Source organism: Triticum aestivum, chromosome 1B, assembly GCF_018294505.1.
Source record: "Triticum aestivum cultivar Chinese Spring chromosome 1B, IWGSC CS RefSeq v2.1, whole genome shotgun sequence".
Classification (NCBI taxonomy): Eukaryota; Viridiplantae; Streptophyta; class Magnoliopsida; order Poales; family Poaceae; genus Triticum; species Triticum aestivum.
In genome coordinates, this window is record NC_057795.1 from 678,441,278 (window position 1) to 678,459,218 (window position 17,941).

Genomic DNA, 17,941 nt, shown 5'->3' on the forward strand with positions numbered 1-17,941 from the left:
AGCCCCAAGATGGAGATCAAAGGAGCTATGTGATAATGGACATATCATGTCACGCTTATTGTTTGATTGCATGTGATGTTTATCATGTTTTGCATCTTGTTTACTTAGAACGACGGTAGTAAATAAGATGATCCCTCAAAAATAATTTCAAGAAGTGTTCCCCCTAACTGTGCACCGTTGCGACAGTTCGCTGTTTCAAAACACCACGTGATGATCGGGTGTTTTATTCAGACGTTCACATACAACGGGTGTAAGACAGATTTACACATGCAAACACTTAGGTTGACTTGACGAGCCTAGCATGTACAGACATGGCCTTGGAACACAGAAGACCGAAAGGTCGAGCATGAGTCGTATGGAAGATACGATCAACATGAAGATGTTCACCGATGTTGACTAGTCCGTCTCACGTGATGATCGGACACGGTCTAGTTTAACTCGGATCATGTAATACTTAGATGACTAGAGGGATGTCTAATCTAAGTGGGAGTTCACTAATGATTTGATTAGTTGAACTTAATTATCATGAACTTAGTCTAAATATTTTTACAATATGTCTTGTAGATCAAATGGCCAACGTAGTCCTCAACTTCAACGCGTTCCTAGAGAAAACTAAGCTGAAAGACGATGGCAGCAACTATACGGACTGGGTCCGGAACCTGAGGATCATCCTCATAGCTGCCAAGAAAGATTATGTCCTACAAGCACCGCTTGGTGACGCACCCGTTCTCCCTGCAGAACAAGATGTTATGAACGCTTGGCAGGCACGTTTCTATGACTACTCCCTCGTTCAGTGCGGCATGCTTTACAGCCTAGAGCCGGGGCTCCAAAAGCGTTTTGAGAGACATGGAGCATATGAGATGTTCGAAGAGCTGAAAATGGTTTTCCAAGCTCATGCCCGGGTCGAGAGATATGAAGTCTCCGACAAATTCTTCAGCTGTAAGATGGAGGAAAACAGTTCTGTCAGTGAGCACATACTCACTATGTCTGGGTTGCATAACCGCTTGACTCAACTGGGAGTTAATCTCCCGGATGATGCGGTCATTGACAGAATCCTCCAGTCGCTTCCACCAAGCTACAAGAGCTTTGTGATGAACTTCAATATGCAGGGGATGGAAAAGACCATTCCTGAAGTATTTGCTATGCTGAAATCAGCAGAGGTAGAAGTCAGGAAGGAACATCAAGTGTTGATGGTCAATAAAACCACTAAGTTCAAGAAAGGCAAGGGTAAAAAGAACTTCAAGAAGGACGGCAAGGAGGTTGCCGCGCCCGGCAAGCAAGCTGCCGGGAAGAAGCCAAAGAATGGACCCAAGCCCGAGACTGAGTGCTTTTATTGCAAGGGAAGCGGTCACTGGAAGCGGAACTGCCCTAAGTACTTAGCGGATAAGAAGGCCGGCAAAACAAAAGGTATATGTGATATACATGTAATTGATGTGTACCTTACTAGTGCCCGTAGTAGCTCCTGGGTATTTGATACCGGTGCAGTTGCTCACATTTGTAACTCAAAGCAGGGGCTGCGGAATAAGCGGAAACTAGCAAAGGACGAGGTGACGATGCGCGTCGGGAATGGTTCCAAGGTCAATGTGATCGCCGTCGGCACGCTACCTCTGCATCTCCCTTCGGGATTAGTTTTAAACCTTAATAATTGTTATTTAGTGCCAGCTTTGAGCATGAACATTGTATCAGGGTCTCGTTTAATTCGAGATGGCTACTCTTTTAAATCTGAGAATAATGGTTGTTCCATTTTTATGAGAGATATGTTTTATGGTCATGCTCCTATGGTGAATGGTTTATTCCTTATGAATCTCGAACGTGATGCTACACATATTCATAATGTGAGTACCAAAAGAAGTAAGGTTAATAATGATAGTCCCACATACCTGTGGCACTGCCGCCTTGGTCACATAGGTGTCAAACGCATGAAGAAGCTCCATGCTGATGGACTTTTAGAGTCTCTTGATTATGAATCATTTGACACATGCGAACCATGCCTTATGGGTAAAATGACCAAGACTCCATTCTCAGGAACAATGGAGCGAGCAACCGACTTATTGGAAATCATACATACTGATGTGTGCGGTCCGATGAGTGTTGAGGCTCGCGGTGGCTATCGTTATGTTCTCACCCTCACTGATGATTTAAGTAGGTATGGGTATATCTACTTAATGAAACACAAGTCTGAAACCTTTGAAAAGTTCAAGGAATTTTAGAGTGAGGTTGAAAATCAACGTGACAGGAAAATCAAGTTTCTACGATCAGATCGTGGAGGAGAATACTTGAGTCACGAGTTTGGGGCACACTTAAGAAAATGTGGAATAGTTTCACAACTCACGCCGCCTGGAACACCTCAGCGTAATGGTGTGTCCGAACGTCGTAATCGCACTCTGTTAGATATGGTGCGATCTATGATGTCTCTTACCGATTTACCGCTTTCTTTTTGGGGCTATGCTTTAGAGACTGCCGCATTCACTTTAAATAGGGCTCCGTCGAAATCCGTTGAAACGACACCGTATGAATTGTGGTTTGGGAAGAAACCTAAGCTGTCGTTTCTAAAAGTTTGGGGATGCGATGCTTATGTCAAGAAACTTCAACCTGAAAAGCTCGAACCCAAATCGGAAAAATGCGTCTTCATAGGGTACCCAAAAGAAACTATTGGGTACACCTTCTACCTCAGATCCGAAGGCAAGATCTTTGTTGCCAAGAATGGGTCCTTTCTGGAGAAAGAGTTTCTCTCAAAAGAAGTAAGTGGGAGGAAAGTAGAGCTTGATGAAGTATTACCTCTTGAACCGGAAAATGGCGCAACTCAAGAAAATGTTCCTGAGGTGCCAGCACCGACTAGAGAGGAGTTAATGATAATGATCAAGATACTTCTGATCAAGCCCCTACTGAAATTCGAAGGTCCACAAGGACACGTTCCGCACCAGAGTGGTACGGCAACCCTGTCTTGGATATCATGCTGTTAGACAACGGTGAACCTTCGAACTATGAAGAAGCGATGGCGGGCCCGGATTCCGACAAATGGCTAGAAGCCATGAAATCCGAGATAGGATCCATGTATGAAAACGAAGTATGGACTTTGACTGACTTGCCCATTGAGCGGCGAGCCACAGAAAATAAATGGATCTTTAAGAAGAAGACAGACGCGGATGGTAATGTGACCATCTATAAAGCTCGGCTTGTCGCTAAGGGTTATCCACAAGTTCAAGGGGTTGACTACGATGAGACTTTCTCACCGGTAGCAAAGCTGAAGTCCGTCCGAATCATGTTAGCAATTGCCGCATTCTATGATTACGAAATATGGCAAATGGACGTCAAAACGGCATTCCTTAATGGTTTCCTTAAGGAAGAATTGTATATGATGCAGCCGGAAGGTTTTGTTGATCCTAAGAATGCTGACAAAGTGTGCAAGCTCCAACGCTCGATTTATGGGCTGGTGCAAGCATCTCGGAGTTGGAACATTCGCTTTGATGAGATGATCAAAGCGTTTGGGTTTACACAGACTTATGGAGAAGTCTGCGTTTACAAGAAAGTGAGTGGGAGCTCTGTAGCATTTCTCATATTATATGTAGATGACATACTGTTGATGGGAAATGATATAGAACTCTTGGACAGCATCAAGGCCTACTTGAATAAAAGTTTTTCAATGAAGGACCTTGGAGAAGCTGCTTATATATTAGGCATCAAAATCTATAGAGATAGATCAAGACGCCTCATAGGTCTTTCACAAAGCACATACCTTGATAAGATATTGAAGAAGTTCAATATGGATCAATCCAAGAAGGGGTTCTTGCCTGTGTTACAAGGTATGAAATTGAGCTCAGCTCAATGTCCGACCACGGCAGAAGATATAGAAGAGATGAGCGTCATCCCCTATGCCTCAGCCATAGGTTCTATTATGTATGCCATGATGTGTACCAGACCTGATGTAAACCTTGCCGTAAGTTTGGTAGGAAGGTACCAAAGTAATCCCTGCAAGGAACACTGGACAGCGGTCAAGAATATCCTGAAGTACCTGAAAAGGACTAAGGAAATGTTTCTCATTTATGGAGGTGACGAAGAGCTCATCGTAAAGGGTTACGTCGACGCTAGCTTCGACACAGATCTGGATGACTCTAAGTCACAAACCAGATACGTGTATATTTTGAATGGTGGGGCAGTAAGCTGGTGCAGTTGCAAGCAAAGCGTCGTGGCGGGATCTACATGTGAAGCGGAGTACATGGCAGCCTCGGAGGCAGCACATGAAGCAATATGGGTGAAGGAGTTCATCACCGACCTAGGAGTCATACCCAATGCGTCAGGGACAATCAAGCTCTTCTGTGACAACACTGGAGCTATTGCACTTGCCAAGGAGCCCAGGTTTCACAAGAAGACAAGGCACATCAAGCGTCGCTTCAACTCCATTCGTGAAAATGTTCAAGATGGAGACATAGAGATTTGTAAAGTACATACGGACCTGAATATAGCAGATCCGTTGACTAAACCTCTCCCTAGAGCAAAACATGATCAGCACCAGAATTCCATGGGTGTTCGATTCATCACAATGTAACTAGATTATTGACTCTAGTGCAAGTGGGAGACTGTTGGAAATATGCCCTAGAGGCAATAATAAAAGCATTATTATTATATTTCCTTGTTCATGATAATTATCTTTATTCATGCTATAATTGTGTTATCCGGAAATCGTAATACATGTGTGAATAACAGACACCAACATGTCCCTAGTGAGCCTCTAGTTGACTAGCTCGTTGATCAACAGATAGTCATGGTTTCCTGACTATGGACACTGGATGTCATTGATGACGAGATCACATCATTGGGAGAATGATGTGATGGACAAGACCCAATCCTAAACATAGCACAAGATCGTATAGTTCGTTTGCTAGAGTTTTCCAATGTCAAAGTATCTTTTCCTTAGACCATGAGATCGTGTAACTCCCGGATACCGTAGGAGTGCTTTGGGTATGCCAAACGTCACAACGTAACTGGGTGACTATAAAGGTAGACTACGGGTATCTCCGAAAGTGTCTGTTGGGTGACATGGATCAAGACTGGGATTTGTCACTCCGTATGACGGAGAGGTATCACTGGGCCCACTCGGTAATGCATCATCATAATGAGCTCAGAGTGACCAAGTGTCTGGTCACGGGATCATGCATTACGGTATGAGTAAAGTGACTTGCCGGTAACGAGATTGAACGAGGTATTGGGATACCGACGATCGAATCTCGGGCAAGTAACATATCGATAGACAAAGGGAATAGCGTACGGGATTGATTAAATCCTCGACATCGTGGTTCATCCGATGAGATCATCGTGGAGCATGTGGGAGCCAACATGGGTATCCAGATCCCGCTGTTGGTTATTGACCGGAGAGTCGTCTCGGTCATGTCTGCTTGTCTCCCGAACCCGTAGGGTCTACACACTTAAGGTTCGGTGACGCTAGGGTTATGAAGATATGTATATGCAGAAACCCGAATGTTGTTCGGAGTCCCGGATGAGATCCCGGATGTCACGAGGAGTTCCGGAATGGTCCGGAGGTAAAGAATTATATATAGGAAGTGCTATTTCGGGCATCGGGACAAGTTTCAGGGTTATCGATATTGTACCGGGACCACCGGAAGGGTCCCGGGGGTCCACCGGGTGGGGCCACCTGTCCCGGGGGGCCACATGGGCTGTAGGGGGTGCGCCTTGGCCTAGATGGGCCAAGGGCACCAGCCCCTATAGGCCCATGCGCCTAGGGTTTCCCCTAGGAGGAGTCCTAGTGGTGGAAGGCACCCCTAGGTGCCTTGGGGGGGAGGGAAACCTCCCCTTGGCCGCCGCCCCCCCTAGTAGATGCCATCTACTAGGGCCGGCGCCCCCCCTGGCACCCCTATATATAGTGGGGGAGAGGAGGGATTTTACACCAGCCCCTGGCGCCTCCACCTCCCCCCGTTACGTCTCTCCCTCGTAGTCTCGGCGAAGCCCTGTTGCTGTGACGCCCTGCATCCACCACCACGCCGTCGTGCTACTGGATCTTCATCAACCTCTCCTTCCCCTTGCTGGATCAAGAAGGAGGAGACGTCTTCCGTCCCGTACGTGTGTTGAACGCGGAGGTGCCGTCCGTTCGGCGCTGGTCATCGGTGATTTGGATCACGTCGAGTACGACTACATCATCACCGTTCTTTTGAACGCTTCCGCTCGCGATCTACAAAGGTATGTAGATGCATCTAATCACTCGTTGCTAGATGAACTCCTAGATGATCTTGGTGAAACGAGTAGGAAAATTTTTGTTTTCGGCAACGTTCGCCAACATTAATAAGCTCAAGACTTTGGAGACAGTGCATAGGTCTTCAGGATTATGTGATGCTTGGGCTTCTTCCAGCTTTAGCTCTAGATGAGCACATTCAGATGAAAGATCAGAAAAAACTATCTCCCTAGCAGATGGAAGGTAGCCATTCAATATCAGCATAAAAAACCTGAGAATAATAGCTTCGGCGTGCTTGGACACATGTTTGTTCTCTCTGGCCAGGAAATATCAAAAGTTGCTACGGGCAAAAGCCGGATGACCATGCATTGCCATGTAATAATAGAAATATACGCATTTATCAAATTATTATTTTAATTCAGAAATACGTGTTAAGCATGGTGGCATCTGGTTTCATCAAATAGCAACAAATTCAAACTCTCTTCGGCTTCTTTCTTTATTGAAAATGGTTTTCGCTCCGCTTTATATATAAAGCAACAACCATACATTACAGCCATCACCACAACAAAGAAGGAAAATAAGAGAACCGAAAATCAACAGGGTACAAACACTATGGAACAACAAGCGACGACCTCCGATCATGCCATCGACGCAACCGCGTAAGGGAGCAATTCACCACCGGAGGAAGGCCATGCTCCATCAACTCCCAAGGGCCAACCCTGTTGTCCTACCTTCAGCCTCTGCCTCCGAAGAGGGCACCCCTGCCTTCTCGTCCTAGATCAAAGGACTCCGGCCCGTCAGGAGGCAGAATAGCTCACCCCCGAGCACGGATGGACTGGCCAACATGTTGTTGGGGAGAGGACGAGCCCTGGCCACCTCACCTCTCATAAGAACCCATACAACGTGCCCGTCAGCGGCCAAGACCAAGGAACCCACCGCCATTGCCAAGCAGGGTCACGTTAGAAGAACAGGCAAACCACCACCGCTCTGAGCCCCTGGCCATCCTGGACTCCCAAGGCAGCGTCTTCAAGAAGAAAACGATGCCGACGCACTGTCGCCGCCCAATCAAGAGATTTTAGGCTTTCGCCCGGGACCATGGGGTGGAAGGCGAGGAGAGGGTCTCGATGTTGCTCACCAGAGGGAGAACGGCGCCGCAAGCGCCGCCAACATCGTGACCGGCACCACCGGTCAAGGGTTTCCCCCGACCCAGAGCTTGCATCGCCATTGCTCCGCCAACCAGCCGAGCAGGACGTCCGGAGGAAGCCCGCAAACCAGCTAACAAAGGAGGACAAGCATGGTGATGCCACCAACTTCAGATCGGATCCAAGCCCGCCACTGACTCGCCGCCCAGCACGGCCAAGACGGCGCACCGAGCACCGGCGCCAAACCCCGTCAACAAGGGGGAGACGCCCTCTCCAGCTGTGGTCGCAGGTCCCAGGGGGCCAGATCGGCTTCTTTCTTTCTCGGCAGTCTTGGTCTCTCCTAAACCATAAAATCGCGTGTCACCAAAGAACATATACCAGCCATTATCAAATAGGATCAATATCACTCAACATCACACGACCATTGCGTGTCACTATTACAAGGTACACAAAACATGACAATTCCTTGTAATGAGCCTCTTGATTTTAGCAATAATAGCACAAAAGGAGAGATCCAACTTCTAATTCTTTTCTGAACTGCACCTATTAATACAATGCATATCAAATTTCGCAAGTTATGTACTTTTTTTGATTGCGCCTACAAATATAATGCATATAAATTATGTATGTATAAAAAAGATAGCCTGCAACAATTGGATTTCTAACTGAGCCTACAAATATAATGCATATAAATTTTGTATGTGTAAAAAAGATAGCCTGCAACAATTGGAAAATAACTGAAATCCATTTCACTTGCAATTTAACTCGGTGATGCATACATAGAGATAAATGATCCAAACAAGAGTAACCATAAGATACTTTCATATATACTTTATTATATGCGACCCTACTAAGCGCTGATCAATTATTTTTTGAATTTGAACAATATCAGTAAATTGCATTATGTATCCCAGAACAAGAGTAGACAATTTGCTGTGCAATCTATTTACTATTCAGAGCAAGACTTGTACCCAAAAGAACCAGATCAGATACCAAAGGTATCAACTCACTGGTGTCATTAATTCAAAAAATATGGGCGTGTAATTGTTCACAAAATCACCTAAAAATTATTACAAGTGGTGCTGAAATCTGTTGTCAAAAAATGGTAAGCAAACAATACAAAGATAGTCCTAAAAAATGTTTTGCACATTACAGAAAATAATCATATATGAATTCTATTAGTAAAAGCAACAGAGCATCACGCTCTGAGATCCTAAAATTGGAATGACTAACCATGATATTTTAGTGAGAATTTAAAATACCCCATAGTTTCATACTCTGCTAGCTTGAACTTCAAACAAACATGCTATGCACCAATTGAAAGAACCAGATCACTTAGATCAAAATGTTATCCACATTTCGAAACAACACAGCAGCTTAGAAGATCTCCTTTTTAAAAGAAAAAAATAATCATCCAACACATGTCCTGCAGTGTGCAAGTGTATAACAACTACATGGCAAATATGCAATAATTTAGGAAATAAAGGATCAATTTTACACCTTTTTGTGTAGCAAATATCCAGCTCGCATGTCCATAAGAAGAAAGCAACAAATATATCTAGGGATTCTATATATCCATGGGGGCGCTCTGAGATCTAAATGGGCCATTAAGCAACATCACAAAAGCTTGCACAAAACTCTACAACCCCTAGTATGTTTTCACTACAATTTATGAGGTAAACTCCTGGAATTGAGGTGTCAAAAGAAAGAAAAATTCTTCCGATTCATTTCCCTAAGAAAAATTCTTTTGACTGATATAAAACCATAGGTTTATGCGACCTGATCTCTGAAATTTGAATACATACTAATTAGATATCATAAAATTATTACAAAAATATTACTACTTACCAATAAAGAATACTCCTCGGTAATGTCGTGGTCCACACCCACCAAGCCCGGAGCTCCTAGCAGGCCCGAGCGCGCTACTTCTCTTTGATGTCTGGCGCAACCTTGTCGCCTTCGGCTGTGGGGTTGCCGCTGGCCTGCATCCCCGAGTAAGCTTCCAGCTTGTTTTTCTGCTCCACAATTTTGCATAAAACTGAATAGCTTGGAACCTATGAGCTCAGAAATTGCTTATATGTATCATCAATGAGCCAAATCCACCTTCTGAATCGACATTAGTTATCAAACCTTGAGGTGCAGCCATGATAGGCTCGATAAAAGATTTAGTGTATGAGATAGAGCCTCTGCCAATATTTTAGAAAAGGAAGAGAGGCGTGATACACATAGTGCATGAATCTAAACATACATAACACCTCCCAAAAAAACATATATTAGCACCATGGTCGAACCGTGTTTATAAAAAGAGTCTTATTTTTCTTTAAAATGGGAGTCCTATTTAGCGCATATAGAATTATTGATATCCTTGATAGTCTGAACCATAATAATCTCTTTATGTTTAAGAATATACGGGATTTGCTTTTATATGAACTAAAACGCTATTGAAGGCCCACAAGTTCAAGCAAAGATCAACCGTGATGCATTGCCTTACCCTTTCACAATGCATAGCTCACCATTTAGCGAACACGTCTTCACGCTGGAGTGAGCAGCAAGGTACTGAGGTGAAATACTAACATCTTCCGGAATAATTCAAGAAGTGCATTCTAGAAAATTGCAGTAAGCAGCTCTACGCAATGCACAGACGTTGTGGATGACCTTCTGGATAGAACATAGTGTTTCTGGCGACCTACAATAGTCCAGCAAAGTCTACTACCAAATGATTATATCATATTATGCGAATTACATTACATCGTTAAGATTATTAATTAGCAGTGCAACCATGAAAAGATCTCAAATAAAATTACATGTGGTCATTAAAAGAAGCATAGAGAAAACCTCAACCAGCCTCGCCACGCTCTAGCGCTGCCGTCGACGTTGTTCACCCTATGATCTACCGCTCAGGTCATTATGCCCTAAACGCGCCAACACCGTCCATCAGTAAAGCACTACCCACAAGCAGAGAGAAAGAGGATATGATTACACACTAATATTGCAGAGCTTTGGCTAGTTATGACCAGATCATAAGATGCCTTCAAATAATCGCATTCCAGCAATCAGTAACTTGAATGGAAACATCACAGTTGCAGGCTAAAAAAGAATGACATTGTTGCTCCAATGGAAAAAAAAATTCATATACCATCATAACTCAAGATAACGGGATTAACAAGACTGAAGGTTTTACCATAGAAAGATCATGGGAATCGTTGTTATCATGCCAAAAAAAGTTCAGCAAGAGAATGTGGTTCATGAAGCCTCCTGTGTCCTTGAACATCCAGTATGACTCATCGCTCAAGAGAACCTAGTGAGAAACTGAAACTAATAAAAATCAACAAGCTAGACAAGGGGCTGGACAATGTGTAGAAATATAGGTAGAAATTCATTTGTTTTGTCATGCTATTGTTTCCATTCGGTTCCTTCGACGTGGAGATCATGAATCACGAATAGAATTCCATTCTGATCACCACAATTGCGTGTGCGCAGTAGGACGCAACAGGGGTATAATAATATCGTACCTTGTGGAGGAGTGAAGCAGATCAATGAGTAGCAAATGGGCTTCAAAGATGGACAAAACATATGTTGGAATCGACCCCTGGTTGGTCGGAAAAGACACGTTGATTGTCATCAGTATAAGACCCACAGCTACTGTCAAAGATTTGCCAAATCAACCTTAACACCAAATACAGACACTTGACTTGATCAGCAGCAGAGTTATGAATGCAAGTTATCTTAGCACTTGCTTACTGAAGCTAAACTCTATTGCCTGGAGGGAAGAAGAGTTCGTATAGTCATACATGTACAGGGATTATCTTCCAAATCTGCTTGTTTGCATAGACCCAATTAGATTTCCCGGAAGCTCGCACCCAGATTTTGTTATCCACATCGGTTGATCCTTGCATACTACCCCTCACGGTTGATGCGATGAATCTGAGACCTAGTATGCAATTACGATGGGTGGAATCATTTAAATTACTTGTTTCACATATGACGCAAAGTGCTAAATATCAAAACATACGAGCATCATGCTTATATAAAACGACAAGTAAATCACACGAGTACGTAGGACTGTAGGAGGTACCTAAAACAGCTAGTAAATCACACAAGTATCCTTTAATGACACAGGAGGTGGTACCATAACTACGACGTGAGAGTTATGGTCATCTTAATTCACATCGGAAAAATGACCAAATATCTCTACTTCAGTGAAGATGCAATCCTACGTATAATCTAGAGTTATGGTCACTGTCGTACAATGGTGCAATTATGTACTCCACTAACTACCACTTCATTAATAGAGTTACAGTTTTTATTCAGTAAAATATTGGTTGTACTAAAAAGGAGTAATCAATAAAAATAAAGATTAATCCCACTCCTAGCAGAGCTAAAAGAGAGTAAATTCAGAAATATCAACTTATAATGCACAATTTATCACGGATCCATCCTAAATGGCCATCTAATAAGCAACATATGTTTGCCCAAACTTTATGTTGCAACGTCCCAAATTGCCATTATATAGTACCAATAATGAGGGATGAGAAAATAAAGAATGAAGTCATGGAAATACCTCAAGTAAATAATCCAAAATATTATTCTGTATTCCTTCTCGAGAAATTGGCTTCTTCTTCAATTAAAAAAAATCATATTTCTTATTCAGTTGGAGCGTTCGCAATAGTAGAACTTTCTTCAGGATTATTTGTAGAGATGTACGGACTTTCTTTATCTACAGATTAATAGGCTAAAACACCAACACCATGATTTTCAGACCCCGCCAACTCTATAATTCTATAAGATCCAATACCTGCTAGATTGTTCCACAACACCAATGTCCAAGTCAATACCATATATTATCCACTGAAATGTCTGATTTAATATCATATGCAAAAACATTAGAGCAATGTGCTCTCCTTTACCCATATTGTGTACCATAGAACATTATGGACATTAGGGGAGGATTAGCCTGCAGCTATTTTATATCATGCACCAAATACTTGTAGTTTTCCTAAATTAGGGAGAAGAACAAGGTTGAAATCCGCAAGAGTCGTATAGAAATTTCTGCAATCAATATCATACCTGATCCATGTACGGCAGCCTCTAAATAAGCAACATAAGTCCACAGTCCATAAGTATGTAGGCTACGCTCCAATTTGATGTATCATGCAATTTTGCAATACTCGGATAGTTTTGTAAAGCATACAGATACTGCATTGGAGGGCTATAAGCTTCATTAATCTGAAAATATGTAGACCGCAGCTGAGATCGTAACTTAGTGACACAACACATGGTATGATAGCTAAAGGAGAGGCTATCAATTGTCATTTTTTTGCACTGATGTGCCAGTAGAAAAACACCATTGATTCGATTTGATGTGTGAAGTCACCTGTCGACTCGACTTGCCATTGATTCTGCGCCTATTCCCTGGCTTCCTGAAATAAAATTTCCCAGCGTCGGATCAGTTCAAAGAAAAGGCAGATAGAAAAACCAACAGAGAGAAGAGCCCATCTGTGATCACTTGCCTTGCCGAGAGCATTGAGCTTCCCTAGCACCAGCACGAGAGAGGCCGACAAGGAGGGCCTCCTCTTGGGGGAGGCAGTTGTGCTGCCGACGCCGGCCGTCGGAGACCAGCAAGGAGGGCTCCTTCTCCCTGGGCCTCCTGCTCATGGTGCGTCAGCCGTGCAGCTCATCGAGCTCTTCTCCTGCACATACAGTTTAAGCTTCAATTCAAATCAGCTTCAGAAGCTGCAAGACAGAACATGTTCAGTTCAGGTGTGTAGAGTACATACAGGTGGAACCGGCCCTTTGGGATCTTGTTCTTGGAGGAGGAGGTGGGTTGCCCTGTCGGCGACGAAGCTCCAGCCGTGTGTCACCAGCCTGGGCATGATGGTGGTGCTCTTCTTGACCAACGCCGAGCTCCGTGCTGGCGAGGGCTGCTCCTTGACGGGCGTCTTCTCCTCGAAGTTGAGCGCGATGGCCCTGACAACCTTGGGTGATGCGAGCACCCCGGCATCGCCGGCGCCGCTATGCTTCTCGGCCCCAGGAGCCCCTCCGCGGCACGGCCTCCTTCTTGGCAGGCTCGGGCGTGCCGACAACGAGCGGGTGGTGCCTCGGGATGTGCGTGGTGCCGACCACGACGGGGACGGGGGGACCCCGGGTCGAGGCGGCGACTCCGCTTCTGGACGGTTGGTGTCGTCGCGGAGGAGCGGCCGTGCGGGAGGACCGGAGGAGGTGGGGACTGGGGAGCAGAGTGTAGAGAGGCCGGCGGCGGAGACGTCTGGACGCAACGTGCTGCCCCTCATCTCTTCCCTCGTGCGGCGGCTAGGGTTTGCGGAGGGAGGGTGTGCGTTGCCTCGCTCCGTCGCTCGTGGGTTTTTTCTCGTTGGTTTTCTTTCGTAGGTTTTCTTTCGTAGGTTTTTTTCCGACTTGCAGGCCTCGCTCGCTACCTGAGGCATCGCTACCTCCACGGGGGGCATCACTCGATGGTCCAAGAGAAAATCGTTGGGAGGTGGGAGGTGGGAGGAGGTACCAAAATAGGTACAAAAAAACCGGACGAGGTGGGACGAAAATAAAACCCGGAACGCGACCTACCAACTGAGACATTAGGAGTAGAGATGATATGAATGAGACACGTATTACCATACAAAAAAAAACTACCTGAAGACCCGGCCCTGTGGTTACAACGGATACATCTCATACACACACATTTACATGTACCATGTCACGTTACAACTCAACATCCCTGACGCCGCCACATGGGACTGCGACCCGAAATCATCCTCCCCCTCCACCGCGGAGGAGCACCACAGCCATATCAGTCGGTAGCTAGGTTGCTTGTGGGTTTGTTTTTGGCATCTGCCCTTGTTTGCTCAGATTTGCTATGCAAATCCTGATCTAATGTTCCTTGCATGCATGCAGTGTCTCAGATCTGCTATGCGCACCTGGTTGCTGCTCAGGTGGCACAGTTCATCAAGTTTGACGAGATCTCTGAGACGCGGGGCGCATCGGAGGATAGGGCTCCTGTCAAATCCAAGGCAGCAGGAGCTCACTTCGATCCAAAAACGTCCCCTTTTATTCATTTTGATGACAAGTATTTCCGGATGGAGGGAGTAATTGTTTTCTGGTTCTTGTCTGAGCTCCAAGTTGTTTTTTTCTTATTGCTTGTCTGAACTCGAAATTGTTTCAGGGAGTGCCTGGTTGACTTCTACATCAGTTCCCGAAAAAGAAAGCCAGATCAGATCATTATTTTCAGGTTAGGCATTCTTCAGTAGTCAGTACACTGATCTTGAGTCTTGAGCAACCCAATGTTTTTTTAGCACGATGTTGATCTCTCTATCTCTAATATTGGGATGGTGTGAGCGAGAGCCAGTTCAACCAGGTGCTAAACATTGGGTTGATCTCCAAAAAATGTCCCTAAATTCCATGGATATCTTCCATCTTATTACCAGAACATTGTTGTAAATATCGTACAATTATATGTGTACAAGTTGAAGCTGATGTCACAATATGATTTCATTCTGACCTGTTCAGGCCATTACACTTCTTTTTCACCCGGTGTCATTACACTTCTACTCCCTCCGTTCGGAATTACTTGTCGCAGAAATGGATGTATCTAGACGTATTTTAGTTCTAGATACATCCATTTCCGAGACAAGTAATTCCGAACGGAGGGAGTAGGAGATTGGATAAGTTTGTAGACTGTTAGTTCTTCCAAGTATATGTGTGTGGGTGGTATGTTTGTTGATTCTTGTTGCCTATTGCTTTGTTTAGGTCACATTCAGTTGTAGTGTTGTGTTTATGAATTTTGACTGTCCATTTATTTTGTACTGTAGTTGATAGACCTAACTAATCCTGTTACTGTACACCTCAGGGGACTACAAGACCAACCCATTACCACATTCTGCACGATGAGATATGCTTCACCCCAGACGACGTGCAGGATCTTGTAAAAGTCACCTAGGTGCAAAGAATCATATTCCATTGGGTCGGAAGGAGCAGCTCCATCCAAAACAATATGGCGTCTTTCTCCTAAACCCTAAACCCTAAACCCTAAACCCTAAAACCCCTAAACTCTAAACCCTAAACCCATGGTGGGACCCTTTCATGCACTCGGTTTGGTAGTGACTTGCGACGTTTTGGGCTAACCTTTGTCTTGAAGTGGGTCTATGCCGGCGACGATGACATCCATGAAACGTTTGTTTCTCTCCTTGGAAGCACCACCGTCTTACATCTTACATGGTGCGGTGGAAGTGCTTGGGGTTCATGATTGCGGCATTGGGGAATGCAATTTGCATTCTAGGATTGGTTTAACTAGGTGTTCATGTAACATTACATATCAAATCGAGGTTTTTGGTATGAACCATGGCCTCAAAAGGATCCGGGATAGCTAGGGTTCCCATGGGAGTGGTGGGATGCGACACTATGTATCGCCCATACCCTTTCCTAATTGGAATTGCGTACGGGCAACCACTAGAGGGCTGGACCATTTAGCGGTCGATGCAGGTTCGCTCGACCGTTTTTTTCTTCATATTTTTTCCTTTTTGTTTTGTTATATTTTTCATTTTGTTATTCACCGGTTTTCCTTGGATTTTTTTTCTTCATTTTACTCTGGTTTTCTTTGTTTCCCCATAAATTTTTATATTTCCTTTTCTTCACTATACTTTGGTTTTCTTTGTTTCTTTCTTGGGTTTCTTGATTTTCTTCGGTTTTCTTTTTGTTTCCTAGTCGGGTTTATCATTTTTTAGCAGATATCTACGTTTTCTCAATACAATATGTACATTTTATAGCACACGTGAAAGATTTTTCCGCTACACGCTGGACATTTTTCAAATACATAATGTACATTTTTCTAAATACATGTTTTGAACACTTCTTTGAATATGGAAATATTTTTCAAAATACATGTTTTACTTTTTTTAACTATGTGAATTTTTTTGTATTGTATTAATATTTTTGAAAAATTTCATGGTCCCTTTTATGGAAACAAGTGATTACTTCTTTAAAATGAAACGTACATTTTTAGTGAAAATAGACCTTTTTCACCTACACAAAATAATGTTTTTACATTGTTTATAACATTTTCAAAAATGTCTAAACATTTTTGGAAACACAGGAATAATTCCTAAATTGTCACATACATTTTGTTTAGTGGGACGAAAAATTTCTATGCATTACGCAAACATTTTTTCTACAATGTATACACATTTAAAAGAACTTCATTCATTTTTTTTGTAACGCGAGAACAATTTTCATTGGCATGAACATTTTGTTTTTGGAAGTTATCAACGTATCTTGAAAACTATCCTAGCAATTTTCTTTTACTTTGTTAACATTTTGAAAATACATGATTTTACATTTTCTTAAGTAATTTTAAGTTTTTTAACTATATTAATTTGAAATAGAAATAAGAGTAAAAATTTCAAGTGACGTCAGCATGACGAGCCATGTCCTACTGGGCTAGCCCACCATCACGCCCGGCAGGTGAGGCAGTCATATGCCTCGCAATAAGCGACACATAGCTGCGCCCGTGGCGGCGACGATGACATCTATGAACGTTTGTTTCCCTCCTTGGAAGGGCTACCATCTCACATGTTACCCTGTGCGAAATTTAGCTATGGGTTCATGATGGCGGCATCGGAAAACACAATTTGCATTCCACGATTAATTTAGCTAGGTGTTCCGTTGTCTGAAATTTGCACGGCTGTCTTCGAATCATTTATGCTTTTTAAGGTTTTTGGCTTATTTTTCTTACTAGGAAGGGTAGTGTGCGCTATGCTGCGTCACTTATGTTCTTAGGGTTGTAGTACAAATTTTACTTTTAGGTGTTAATTTCTTTTAAGTTGTGAAAATTATTTACATGCTATTGGTTTGACGTGTGGTGGGCCAATGGAGTGTTTTTTTTATTAGAGATGCTACACCACTCACAGACTTTACGGAATCATGATTATAGACGGATATACCAATTTACGGTTGGAGATTAGGGGAAGAGTGGCCCACCGATGAAAATCAAGAAAGTGATTGGTGGGAGAGTGTTCTGTATGACCAATTTGTAGCGAATCATCTGTTAATGTAGCATTTCTGCTTTTAATTGTGGTGTTTGAGTGGGTTTTTCGAAGGGCATCTTCTAATTAATACAAATATGTGAGAATGTTACCTATGTTGTTGGTCGCATGTGTTATGCTGGTGCTAAATGTGTCATAGGCGACACTTCCTTTCCTTTTGCAAACGAAGGGACCCACTCATCCAGAGGTCCCACCACGAAGCCTAGGTCAACGACCCAATCAATCATGCACCTAGTCCAAATTAAAGACCTTGGTTCAATGAGGGGGCTTCAAAATTAAGGAGATTAGTGAAATTAGAGATTTCATTGACACAACCAAGGATTGACCGAGTCAAAATCGAGGCAATAAAATTGTATACCCCAATCGAATAGGAGAGCTCCAAAATTATAGAGCATAGTGAATTAAAAGAATTATGAGAGAGCTCCTTAAGAAATTGTTGACCCTTAAAATCGCGCGACCCAAGTTTAAATTGGAGACCTTAATTGTTTGTGAGTGTGAATTGAAGGCATGTAAAAAAATAGTTATTCTACTAACTCTACCCATTTTTAGTAAAATATTAATATTTT

General features: G+C 43.4%; 1 long non-coding RNA gene across 19 annotated transcripts; it reads right to left on the minus strand.

The window, feature by feature from the left end:
- Positions 1-6,640: 6,640 nt before the first annotated feature.
- LOC123148475 (uncharacterized) lies at positions 6,641-12,748 on the minus strand. Of its 19 annotated transcripts, none has more exons than XR_006473937.1 (6): positions 12,701-12,748; positions 11,888-12,552; positions 11,118-11,257; positions 10,839-10,915; positions 9,175-10,624; positions 6,641-7,666 (listed from the first exon to the last, which is right to left on the minus strand). It is a non-coding gene; the product is annotated as an uncharacterized lncRNA (long non-coding RNA). The 19 variants fall into 19 exon arrangements; XR_006473941.1 differs by having other exon boundaries at positions 9,175-10,635; XR_006473922.1 differs by having other exon boundaries at positions 10,839-10,992.
- Positions 12,749-17,941: the final 5,193 nt, after the last annotated feature.